We start from the raw sequence: 14,457 nt of genomic DNA, 5'->3' as shown, positions 1-14,457 counted from the left end.
GCATACTCACTTTTCTTTGATGTTTTTTGTAGTGTGTTCTCGGGATTTTGATTCTATAGATTATACTATTCCTTAATTTTTAATTGTCTTTCAAATAGAAGTAATTTAGAATATTTATAAATTAATAAAATAGTAAACATTTCTCTTGGAGCTCGACTAGGAGAAGAAAATACAGAAATTGGAGAATTCCATAAATACATAGAAGAATAATTCGATTTTATTTAATAATTATTTTTTTCCAACCTTCTAATAACTAGAATGTCAAACCACAACAAGAATAAGGTATAGGGTATTTTCAATTAATATTTTCAGTATTTTATGTTAAATATCTCAAAGCCACCTACCTTTACTTTGTCATAGATGTAGTTTGTATCCATCCTCTAAGCTCTGCTCTTCATGGAAACCTAATCCTTTCATTTCAGTTTTAGTTATGTTAATATATTTAACACTGTAATGATTTAGTTTTATGAGAGTGGTTTTTACTAAAAAAAATTAGTTGGGCTTAATTTATTATTGTAATTTTATTGATCCAATTTGTATTTCACTCATTTCAGATTATTACATTTATTCATTGATTTAGTTTATCTCTATGAAAGTTTGTGGTTTTATTTAAATTGGTTTCTTACTTTTACATTTATATGTCTGTGAGTTTTCTTTCTCAATTAAAAATATAGTTGACTTAACCTATGCCGCTAAGAATCAATTTTGGATGGGCCCTCCAACTATATTTTTTAATTTTACAAATATATTTTTCATTTAGAAATATATTTTTTATTTATGTCTTATAAGATATGGTACATTTGAATTTTTAGATTATTGAATTTCTCTAAATGAATTTCAATTATATTTTTATATTTTAGAAATGTGTTTTTCATATAGTAATATGGTTTTTATTTATATCTTATAACTTATGTTACATCTTATTTTTACATTAGTATTGTGGTTAAATTCAATGTATTTTAAATTGTATATTCATACATTTAATTTATTTTAACTAAATTTTGTTATATTTGAATTCTTATTAATGGTAATTAATTTAATTTGTTTTTGAATGATTTCTTTATTAATGTTGTTTAGTTAGATTTAATTTTTCAAATGATTTTCAAATTAAATATTTAATATGTTATTTAAGTTTTGCACTATATTTATTAATTGTACAATGATGTATGGTATATTTTTTTAATTAAAATAATATAATGTAGAAAGGAAAATGTTTGAATTTATATAACATAAAGTGATAATGCTCTTAAATTTAAATATTTATGATAAAATTAAATTGTAATGTAAATATTCTTTAAGATTGTTTTTGAATATATATTTTATTAATCACACTCACACTTACACTCAGATATATTCTTTTCTTATGAGACCAAGAAGATCAACTTCTTATATTTCTTCACTTCTTATGTTAAATCTATTGTTTACTGCAACTTTGTGATTGATATCAAGCAGGGGACAAATCTTTGAATGGAATGTTCGTAGATTTATCAGTCCATTTTTTTGCATGTCAATAATGGGTTCGAGTATGGAACAAAAATAATGGGTTCCAGTATGTAACAAATAATGAAAGGATGTTCTTTTGGTGAATTGGCATCACTAACTGGAGAACTGGATGAAGTCATTGGGATTTGTTCTTTGCTCTGAGCCTCATTTTGCAGCTTTGGCATTTTTGCAATCGTGCTTACATTGCCAATGAGAGATTTGACGCCCCCTGATTGTCTCACTAAGTTTTCCATTCGTTCCAAGGGCTGACAGTCAGAGAAAAAAACAACTTGCTTGAAAGCAGAAAGTGTTTTTCATATATTTAACATTATGTATATTGTAGAAGTAAAAGATGAATCTTTTATCATATTGTTCAAGTTCCTTTGGAGACGATGCTTAACAGTAAGTGGGTATTATGGTATACATTTTTATTTTCTAGGACACCCACATTAGCCTAGGATTTTATAACATAAGAAAACCTTTAAATCCCTGCAAAACCTTCCTCGTGAGGATTAGCTTGTGTGGATTATATTGGGTTTTTTCCCCACATAGACTATTACTTTGCATAGCATTGTGCAGCTTATGTTGGTTACTCACGCAGCAATGTTAAAATACAAATACTTTACCTTGGCCTACTCTGTTTTGTCATTGGGCGATTCAACTTTCAGCGTTGAAGGACATTTCTGGACATTTTTTGTATTGCTTCATCTCCGGTAACAACCTTAATCTCCTTTCCAAGTTTTTGCTTCATTTCTATTCCATCCATGGACCATGCTAGAGAATCCTCTTCCATCAATTGTACATTAGCCACTAGCAGCTACAGAGTCTTATAAATTTGATTCAAATTATTTCCCGATTGAAATGATTTAGTTATAAATACGCTTTCTTGATAAGTTAAACTTTATTCCTTTGTGTTAAACTAATGCAAAGTGGTGCCATCGTGACTGTCTTGTTTCTAGTGAACAGACTCTAGAAAATCTTAGTTACAAACTTCAATAGCTTTGCTTATGTCTGTCAGAATTTTGGAATAGTCATATCCCTGTATTGATATTATATTCCACTTGGTATTTTTTTGTTATCCACACATTAAGAAAGCGGAAAACAAATACATGCATGTACATTTACATTTAGAATGCATGCAGAAATTGATTTAGGACTTAACGTGTTCTCTCTGCTCTATGTTGAAACAATTTCACTTCTCTTTCCTTAGTAGCTAGGATTTTCACTGCAAAAAGAAAGTAAACGTCTGTTTATCATCATAGATTGCATATTTAGGAATTGTATATGTACATCATGTGATCAACCTTAAAGGCAAACTTCTTAAGAAAGATCAACTGTAAAATACATTTCAATAAACATAAAAACGCTTTGGAACCTAACGCACACCATTTAGAAGTCTAGGCTAGAGACGTATTCCGGTGTCGTAAAGCCTGGTAACTATCACTTTCATCTTAGGTTGGGTGATTCCTCCTCTTTGAAACGACAAGTGCCAGTACGGACTTGTGCTCCCACATACCGTCGAGTATATATTGGGAGACCACAGTAGGCTATATCCTTTATCCTTAGGAAGCCGTGTCTGCCGCCCTATCGATCACAATGCACTTTACACAACGTTCGAGAAGATTGACTGCCGTACCATAAAAAGTATTCCGCAGTTTTGCGATTGGTTTGGTAATCCCCCTGTCTAGATATCCAGAGTAGTCACTTTCGTTCTTTTCAGACTCCTTAAAAGAAAAGGACCATCTGAGCACTTGTCACTTCAGGCTCATTAAAAATCAAAGGCGACTAGAGTCATCTTTAGCTTTTTCTCGACTCTTAAAAATTGAAAAAGCAAATTGTGTCAAAGCGTCATAAAATTTATTTAAATCGGAATAACCTCATTGTTCCCTCGCTGGTCTTAGGGTGAGAAAATGGAGTCCACCAATCAAGCATTTCCCCTTGGGGGAATCCTACTCCCTTTTCCTCTAGGGGAGATGTTGGTGCACCTCATATGGCTACATTGTCCCTTCCAGGGCTAGCAATTGGCTTGCCAGTATGGCTTTTCTCAACCTCTGTCATTCAAAACACCGTGACTCTTGAACAATCAACTCAACAACCAGATGATACTAGAGTTGCCCAAATCGAAGGCGACTAGAGTCATCTTTAGCTTTTCCTCGACTCTTAAAAATTGAAAAAGCAAGTTGTGTCAAAGCATCATAAAATTTATTCAAATCGGAATAACATCACTGCTCCCTCATTGGTCTCAGGTTGAGAAAATGGAGTCCACCAATCAAGGATTTCCCCTTGGGGGAATCCTACTCCCTTTTCCTCTAGGGGAGATGTTGGTGTACCTCATATGGCTACATTGTCCCTTCCAGGGCTTGCAATTCGCCCGTCGCTATGGCTTTTCTCGACCTCTGTCGTTCAAAAAACCATGATTCTTGGGCAATCAAATCAGCAACCAGATGATACTAGAGTTACCCCCAAACCTTCTACTTCGTTTGTTTCTCCCTCTCCTTCTTCCTCTTCGCTTGGTGGAACTATGCTTCAAAAAAAAATGATCGTATAAAAGTTGTTGTAATAAATATCTTTCTTCATTATGTTTACAAGCTTGGATGCCCACTCATTTAGAAAAAAATTGAACATGCTTCTTTCCCTTTTCCCTTTAATTCATATTTTTTCAAGTAATGATGTAGGGATGTAATGAATTTTAAACATCTTACGCGAAGAAAACAACATTTTGTGTTTTGTTTTGCACCATAAAATGACAACAAACCTTACCGAAAATGCAATTTCCTCAATGTTATCTGGATCAACTCAAATTCAACCATACCTGCAAATTGTTGAACTTGAACCAATACAATCAATGCAAAATTCAACTTCACGATATCGTACTGCAATTTCAGATGGAACACATAAGAAACACATCATGTTTCCAAAAGATTTCAATGATCTCGTAGCAACAGGCTTCTACAAAAGGGTTATGTTATAAATGTTAAAAGTTGGACTACCTCAGCTATCGGTCCATCAACGTAAGTTTGTTATAAATTTCTTATTTCAAATTTAACATTTTTTACTTATACCACAACCGCTTCTAACAATTATTCCTATGACTCTCAATTGTCGTGTAGGTCTATAAAGCTAATAGACTTTGAAATATCTACTTCATTTGCACCCTTAATTGGCAATCCAAAAACTATGAATATCCCCATCACATCTGATGAAAACACTCCATCCTCATCTGACCCACAACCTTTAACAAAAAGACATTGCCCTCTTCCAACTACTCCAACTCTATCCGTTCTGCCAGTTCAAATTCCCATCAAATCATTAAACCCTTACCACTCAAATTGGTACATAAAAGGATACGTCCAAAGGAAAACAGCTCTTCGACAGTTTCAGAATCAATACGGACCCGGTAAAGTGTTTGGCTTTGACCTGTTCAATACAGAGGGTGGAGAAATACATATTACATGTTTCAACAATGTCGCAGATTAATTTTTCGACAAAATCCAAAATGAAAATGTCTACATTGTCTCTAAAGGGAATGTAAAAATGGCTAATAAGTAATACAACCACTTGAACAATGACTGGGAAATTTTGTTGAATGCAACATCTACCATAGAACATTTTGCCAACGAAAAAAAACATAATCCAACAGTGCGATTCAATATAAAATCAATTAATGATATCAGAACAACAAACGTCAACTCCATTGTTGATATTCTTGGTGTTGTGAGAGACATTTCCAGTGTATGCACTATATGTAGAAAAGACGGCTCTGAAGTCATTAAACAAATAGTACAGCTTCGAGACATGTCAGGGTATGACATAGATGCAATCTTTTGGGGAGATAATTTTAATGACGTGTCACAGGAAATCTCCTCCCTATGTGCTACAGGAAATAACCCCATCATTGCAATCAAATATGCGCGTGTTGGAGAATTTAATGGAAAAAATATCGACACTACATCGAGATCCATTATTCTTGTAGATCCTGACATTGAAGAGGCCCATGCGCTAAAGTCGTGGTTTAAAAAAGAAGGTTCGACTACAGCTTCTACATCTTTGACAACAAGATCTCCTTTTGGCCACCAATAAAAAAGAATAACAATTGCTGACATTTACAGTATGGATTCCTTAGAGAAACCAACATTTTTCCAATTAAAGGGCACAATAACAAAAATTGCGATGGATAGTTTTTACTACATTTCTTGCCCGTCGATCGTTGGTGGGAAAAAATGCATGAAAAAACTTATTCCACAAAATACAGGGATGTGGTTCTGTCCAAAATGCAACTCTGAAGTAAGCGACTGTGATTACAGATACTTATTGAAAATCGACATACAAGATCACACTGGTGAATTGGCTTCAGCTGTTGCTTTCGAAGACGCGGGATCTACAATTCTTGGAAATAATGCCAAAGACTTCTATTTATTATCTTCAGATCCAGACCTGATCAAGGAAATTGTCTCTAGAGCTCTATGGACAGATCATATCTTCACACTATCGGTGAAGACAAAAACTTTTAAAGAAGTACCACGATTGAAATGCGTTATCATAAAAGAAGAAAAGCTGCATTTCACGACAGAATGCAACAACATCCTTCGAGAAATCCAGCACATCTCGACATTGTAGATAAATATTTCGAAATGTATTCCTTACTTTTTGGCAATTCCTATTGTCCAATTTTATAAATACAACTTTACAAGATATATTGTTGCATGCCTTCTTATGAAATTTTCTTATATACCATTGAAATGAGTATTTGTTCTCCATTGTACCTAGCATTGTGTGAGTAGACAAATTCACATTTTTTTCCTTTTATCAGCTTTACATATGAAACTACCTACATGTATACAGAAAAAATACTAATATGTTGTTTCAAAAACATTACTCAAATAAAAAATTTCACATAAAACTATTCGGTACTTGGATTTTTTTCCCTTCTTTCGCTTTCGCTTGCATTTTTTACCCTCATACAGTAGCATGGTTGTTGTTTCCAAATAACATTCTTCTTTTCCCCTCTCTTGCTTATAGGTACCATAAATTTTGCGAATGTCTTCTTCTTCTAATAATGAACATGCTCGACGATACTATGCAACAAATAAAGAACGAATGAATGCACAACGTCGTGAGCTTTACCAAGCAAGAAAAGACATCAGAGAATGTCAAAAACACAAAAAACAGAAGGAAAACCAACCTTCCTCGTCTGAAATGGCCCACCCCGAAAACAATCCTCCCTTGCAATTATTAGACTCTTTATCTTCTCAACAAACCTCTCAAACAAATACATCCATTACTCATTGCCCTAACCCCTCCTTCGCACATGCTTTCAACAACATTTATACTAGTCAAGCACATCGAGATTTTCGTGCAAAGATTGATAAACTTCCACCTAAATTCCCATGCTCCATTTGTCTTGAATCATATCCTGGAATACATATCCGCAATTCCAACCACATTTATTGCTGCTCCAGATGCGTCTCTGAAACAAAGGGTCATCGCTTCTCATTATCAAACAACATGGACCTTGGTCCTCAACCAGCTACCCTTACATCTCTTTCACAGATAGAAGAAATGCTCATTGCTAGGGTTAACCCTATACTTCAAGTAACACATGCACGTGGTGGCCAGTATAAATACAGTGGCCACACAATTTGTTTTCCTCAAAACATTACAAAAATCACAAACATGTTGCCACGACATGTTGAACACTTGGACATCCTAATTGTCACGCGTCATAATAATGACCATAAGGCTTATGATTTCATTGTCAGTAGACATCACGTTCTCGTTGCATTAGAATACAAATTGGCGAATGACCCATACTATAAGAATGTTTGTATTGATACCAACGCACTGGCATCCTTACCAGCAATCCCCACCGATGTCTCCTCCTCCCTTCACCATTCCAATACTACAGAAACCACTGTCCGCCTTCCACTTGAACCACCCCATGAGCTCACCGAAGATTTCACAGACCCATCCGTAGACCAAACATCATCGTTCGTCCCCATCATACCTGATACAAATACAGAAATCCAAGAAATCCGTCGTTATTTGCATGCTTACAACCACCAATCTGATACTACAATTGAGTGGCCAACAATTGGTTTATCGCCAGTCAATGAATACAACACAAAAGGTCTACTCTCTATGGCTTTCCCTTCCCTTTTCCCGACAGGAGCTGCAATGCTGAATCAGGCAAGAATGAAAGTAGTGTAGCTACATGAATATGCACTTCATCTCATACATTGCTACGATAACAGATTTGGAAAGCACCCACGCTTTCGTTATTACATATATAATCTCATGACGCGGCATCACAGTCAAGCAACAACATCGATTTTGAACATCATAGATAACTTTCCAATATCTATGTAAGATCTGAACATCTGCTTAGAACAATTTCTAGATGAGCAATTGGCAAAGCAAGTCATGCGATTCGGTAGCTCTTTACGTGGAACAAGGTCATTTTGGCACAAGGCTAAAAATGAACTAACGGACATGATATCTCAACTCAGTTGCCCAACGTTCTTCTTCACATTGAGTGTAGCTGATACAAAATGGCTTGATCTTCATGCAATCATGCCCGAATGTCTTCCTTCTGATATTGCAAAACAACAAAAGTGTAGAAATGATAACATTATATCTAACCCACATTTAACATCACTATATATGCACCATAGATTTACAACATTTCGTGAGATTATCTTAGAGAAACACTTGAATACAAAAGATTACTGGTACAGGTATGCATTCTACCGCATTTTTTTTTCTCCAAGAACTCTAAACAACATTCCTCACCTATTGCAAAATTATCTTACAAAAATGCATACTTGATAGGTATGAATGGCAACATAGGGGATCTGCGCACATCCATGGTTTCCTTTGGATAGAAAATGCACCTGATATGGAAAACCTCAACTGGGAAGACACAGAAGAAGTTGATATTACAAGGCAGTTCTTCGACAAATATATTTCCGCTTGGAACCCTCGTGCTCCTTCGACTTCAAACCAACCAAATGCTTGGACAAATCCCAAAGACCCTTGTCTATTGTCCACACCGCAAATCTTCAGAACCAATCCTTTCAATGACTATGAATAGCTCGTCAATTGTGTTGAATGTCACATAAAATGCTCAGAAAGCACGTGCCTAAGAAAAAATGGATCCGAACTCCAATGTCTTTATAAAGCACCGTGGGAATTACATCCAAAATCGACCTTATTCATTGATTCCAATGGCCAAAAAACATACGCACCTGCTCGCAACGACGATCGACTCAATAGCCATAACCCTACTATCCTATCTATTTGGCGTGCAAATGTTGACTGCCAACTAGTACTCTCCATACACGCTGTACAAAAATATATCGCCAAATATGCATCCAAAGCAGAAAAAAAGTCTGAAAGCTTCCACCACATGCTACGTAGAATTGTCCTGGCTTCACCCACTGCTGACCCAGCAACATCTGCATTTCGAAAATTTCTTGCAGAAACCCTTGTTGATTGTGACATTGGAGCACAGGAAACCTGCCATATGCTGCAAAATTGCCATTAACATTGTGTAGTCGACCATTCATTTCTTTAAATGTAAACCAAAAAATTCTTATGCACCTTCCACAAACGAACACCACCTCCACTACATCCCCACACATCATAGATACATATATCCAGCGCCCTTCTACCCTAGAGGCCACATCCCTAATAGAATTGGCAAGATCCTGGTCATACGATCCTCGTCGCAAAACAAACAAATGGAAACAAAGGCCTACAAAAGCAATTGTTCGGGTCATACCATGTTACTCCTCCATACCATCCACAACAAAACCTTGCTACGCTGACTTTTGCAGGGTTGAACTTATGCTATACAAACCTTTTCGCCATATTGTACAAGATATAGGAGATTCTGCTGCAGAATTCATCGCAAATTGGCAAACATTTCGTCCATTCTACAATCCTTGGCATCAACACCGCACACTATCTGATATTGAATCTGTCACAAATGATACCTCAACTATAGATGAAACCAATCCAACAGACACCATGGAAATAAATGAATGGGAATTACTTTCCCAATTACACCCTACAAATGAGCTTCTCATAAATGACCTTGACATGCTTGGTCTTGATGACACCCATAACTGGAATCATATCACTATCCCATTGGATCTACAAAATAATGCAATACAATTCATTGAGAATAGCCGCTCCATCCACCGCATTCTTCAAACACATCAACATATCCTGGCCATTGCTTGCAGTGCTTCATTATGTAGGAAATTGAATGTAGTAATTTTTATATATGTAGAAACTAAAATACCAAAGGTGAAACCTGATAAAGGAAATTGACTCTTATGATTGTTAGACTCTACACATGCAAGGTGTCAAGGGACCTTGTTCAAGGCAACGCGAGGGAGTTCTTCTTGGCAGAACAATCGAACTATGGGGGAACTTCACATGAAACCGTTCGGTGGAGTTGTACTTCATTTTCAACTCAATGATTTTCTTGTGAGTTTTAATTCCATATCAAATATTAGATTTGTTTCTAACACTAGTGTACTAGTTTTCTTGTTTTGCTTGCATTCCTTGATTGTTCTCTAGGTGTTTCTTTTCATTAGCCATCCTTATTTAGAGTTATTTCTGACATTTTGCACTTCTAAGAAGTATATTTACAGAGCTAGTAGAAACTGACTATGTGGAAATTTGCATCATACTGGGATTTTTATATTTTCTAATTCTAGCATAGGAAGTCTTTCCATTCCTTTGGGCGATGCTTCTCAAAATTAGAGTTTGCCCCTAGTGACCAAGTTTGCTCTAAGTGTTATTGTTCCTCTTGATGGTTTCTAATATATAGGTTTCATAAATCTTCTTTTTATTATCAAAGTCCTAAGTTTTTTTATCTTGATTCACAATTGCAACTTTGTGTTTGTGGTCCATCAATTTTCATCTTGCATGTACTATTAGCCTTATTTTTACTCTTTAATATTATGTTATACAAAACTCTCTGTTGGTTCAGTTTGTGGCATGCCCTCTATCTTTGCCTTCCATGGAGGTAAATATGTTATAGACCTAAATGTTGTATGCTACACCTTTTTTAATATCTTACATCCTAAAGATAAAATAAGGGGTTGGCCACTTTTGGAATCACTTACAGTCTTGTTGTGTTGTAGAATCTCTTTTTATTTGAAAGTACATTGTCCATATAAAACAAAATCTTGAGGGTTATGGATTGTCAACATTTAATTGCAAATACTTATTTTCTAAATGATTCTGACTTAAAATTTGAGAATGATTGTAGGATGGTCAAGTCCTCTTTGAGCATATAGTGTAGAAGCCAGATGCAATTAATGTTCCTATAGAGAGATTCTTTGTAATTCTCCAAGAGGTAGATACTACCTTTGTCAAGGTTTTCAAATTTTCTTCTGATGTTTCTAACATACACATAATGCTCCATGTAAAATCTGTGATATCAACATTTGGATGCTTAGTCTAGAATGCTTTCATTTTTAATAAAAGTTGCACTCATTGATTTGCATAATGAAAATTTTTGTACCTTTGGTTTTAGAGATAAGGATTCAACGGATGAGATGAAAGAGTGTATACAGAAATCTATGAAACCATTTACTATTCAGTGTGCTTCTTCGGTAACAATTTCAACCAAGGATCCAATGAAAGACAAATCTGATTCAACTGCTCCACAAATTGAGGTAATTGCATTGTAAAAGAGATATTTTGATTTAATATATGAGTTGATGATCGTTTTTTCATCAAAAATATTGGCGTCCCTACTTCTTATGAGTGACCCTGAAGTTTTATATTCCTTTCACCTTTCATGGAACACGATTTCTAATTCTCCTTTTTCTTCAATGGAAGCTATGGTGCATAGGTTAAGTGTTGTGAATGTAATTTAAGGATATAGATTTGGATGATTCTTATAATTGTTCATTTCATGGCTATTTTGAACTAGCTCCAGAAGAGTCATGTTCTCATCAACCTACATTTGGAACCAATGTGTTTAGTTCATCATTCACAAAGTTCCATTCATCCACAAAGTGGCATAGATCCAAAAAGGGTATCCGAGTTCTCTCCCAGACATTTGGTAAATAACTTGACTATCCTCCAAGGTAGATAGGCACAGGCAAGCCATGAATTTGCAAATAGGCATTTCCCCTTTTATTTGTATGCATAGTTATAAGAATTGCATTGGTCATTGAACTGGTAGACCCCCCTAGACAGGGAATTGATCATAACCATTTAAAAACCGGTCAACCAAAACACATAAAATATTCAAATTTTAAATAAAAATATGAATATTCATGTGCACCATATGAATTCAAACCATTTATACACAAATAAGAAAAATTTTAAAGCATGTAAGGGTGCACATAACCAAAATACCACAGAGTGTAATCCATCTCTAAACCGAAAATACATCAGAAAACGAGCTCCACATGGCCTCTAGCATCCAAAACAAATTATGTTATAACAAATACCTACATATCATCAAAATCATTGCCTACATTGGGGTATTTGTCATCAATATAAGCCCCTAAGCATTAAAATAAGATAGGAAAACCATAGCATGTCAAGTCAAGATTTTGTTTAAGTGATGGGTATTTTGTTTAGTAGGCTCATGATAAAGAAGTTCAACAACCAATGCCACTAACATCAAGGTACATAGAGGACTTGGTTCTTTTGAATAAATACTAGTTTCATACCCTCATACATGAGGAAATCCAATGTAGAGTTGCAATTCCCCCAATCCTGAAATCCTGGAAAATTGTTAAGTCTATTGTATTTTGAGCCAGATCTAAAATTCTACTTTCTCCATATGAAATCCAATGAAGTCAAATCCACTCTCAAACATTCTGAGTCATTTCATGGTAATGTAAAAAATTTAAGTAAAAGGATGAAAATGAAAGATAAAGGAGAACGCCATTTTTGCTTTAAGAATTTAACATTACCATGAAATGCATATCAATAGTAGGGCCATATGATTGAATATTAAGCACCTATTTTAAGTTAGTGCCCAGTAGAGACAAACATTAAAAGAAAAAAGAGGCCCCTCTTGCTACGTTTTACGTGCATTTTCCATACCGAACTGGACAAAAACCTGTTCAAGTCACTGGTTCGACCTAGTTTTTGCCTCAAAACGGTTGGACCAGTTTGAACCGATCGGTCAGGTTCAATCCTTATAACACTATATGTGAAATGCATGCACTTATCAACTCTCTTGGAGTTTTTAATTTGCTGCAGTTTCCACAGATCATGAAATGGAAATTGGATATCCTACAGATGTTAAACATGTATCTCACCTTCGCTTGGATGGGACATCTGTTAATGGTCCAAGTTGGGTATGACTTTCAAAACCAAAATATGATCATATGGTACATAAATAGAACATTTTCAAACAATATAGCTAAACACCGAAATATTGGATATTATCTTTTTAAATATGTGCTTTTTCTCTTATTTTTGTTGGAGGTTTCAAATGGATGAATTAAGGCCAGCTCTTGACTTCTCATTAGCTCATCTTAGTGATTTTGGCTAGGCATAGGGTTTAGGTTGGATCCAAGATGTTGCATTTGCAGTTAGGTGGAATTCATAGGGTATGTATCTTGAATTGGTGAGAAATATTTAAATTTAAGTTTATTCAGCTTAGACTAGTTGTGTCAAACATAACATTTTATATCACTTAAGATTGTTGTTGATATCCTATCTCTTGTTATGAGCTTGTTAAAATATTTACAATCTTCACACTGAGTTATTTTAGAAGAATTCAACCCCTCCATGTAGGGCATTGGTTAGGTTGTTTAATCCTTGGAGGAAACTTTTTGTAGCATAATGGGAATTTCATAAATTTGTGTAATGGGATTCAAAATTCCATTTGTTTTCACAAGTTATCTACAACCTGAAATTTTTAGCATGTAGCTTACTTGGCATGATTGTGCCTAAGATTTTCCTAAAGGTTGAATAGTAAGTTCCTAAGGTGTTTTTTTCTATGGTGACGTTTTATTTGTTTTGTTTATATAGGTCATCTGGTTGCATAGTGGCCACTATCTCCCAGCTGAAGAAAACTTGTTCGAGTTTCTTACTTTTTAGGGGAAAAATGGAAGTGACAGTTCTGATTTTGAGGTATATGTCGTATAAATCCTTTATAGTCTACTTTAAGTAATATTTCAATGTTCATCATCTTTCATGTCTTATACTTTGCATTGTATCTTTTTCATTTTCAGAAGAGAGACCCAATATTGATGGTAAGAAGCAAGAATTGAAGAAAGTGGAGAACAATAACTCTGGAGTGACAAATGCATATATATATAGAGAGAAGAGAATTAGTCTAGTGATACCCTTAAAGCCAATATCTCGCATGAGACACACACATACAGATTGATGGTCAAGTCTTTAGAGTTGGTGAATTCACTTGCAATGCCTTAGCACCACAATGATAATGTTTTGAAGTGATGAAACAATATTTCATGTGTAAATTGTAGTCTAGCTAATACTAAGTTGGAAACTCATTGTAATACTTGACATTTCATATAATATAATTTACGTGGTTGGAATTACTTATAGTTTTACTTAAAATTATTTAGAATTGTAATTAACATATATATCTTTGCGTTTTCATATTAGATGAACATGCACATTGTATGACATTTTTTTTAAATTTAGTGACAAAATCATACTAATTAATTTATGTTGATTAATTATGAACACATATAAAATGAAAATACAACGATTAAATTAATCTTTTATAATGATTATTCATGAACGTAATTGAAATGAATATAAACTACTAAATAAATTATTTATATAATGAATATGAACTTTACAAAAATAAATAAATGACTATTGTAAATGATAAATTTGTGATTAAAAATGATGACTAAATTTTGCATATATATGACTATTAGTAGTTAATTTACAGTATCTTATAACATGACTGATATTTAGTCGTATTTCTTTGGTCATTAATTGGTTTCAAAC

The 14,457-nt window shown here is 34.5% G+C and overlaps 1 long non-coding RNA gene across 4 annotated transcripts in view; it reads left to right on the top strand.

Annotated features, from left to right (window-relative positions):
- The window catches only part of LOC149143198 (uncharacterized), a 45,326-nt gene extending 31,304 nt beyond the window's left edge, over positions 1–14,022 (top strand). For 2 of the 4 annotated variants that reach the window (XR_016264287.1, XR_016264286.1), the window contains exons 2-4: positions 11,033–11,174; positions 13,501–13,602; positions 13,704–14,022. This is a non-coding gene — a long non-coding RNA (uncharacterized LOC149143198). The other 2 variants (XR_016264285.1, XR_016264288.1) reach the window with 2 other exon arrangements.
- Positions 14,023–14,457: the final 435 nt, after the last annotated feature.

The sequence above is a fragment of the Pinus tabuliformis genome, chromosome X (genome assembly GCF_031772625.1).
Source record: "Pinus tabuliformis cultivar Carrire ecotype Pingquan chromosome X, CPIR1, whole genome shotgun sequence".
Taxonomy (NCBI): domain Eukaryota; kingdom Viridiplantae; phylum Streptophyta; class Pinopsida; order Pinales; family Pinaceae; genus Pinus; species Pinus tabuliformis.
Note: the sequence above shows the minus strand (reverse complement) of the source record. Positions and strands in the feature narration are given on the sequence as shown.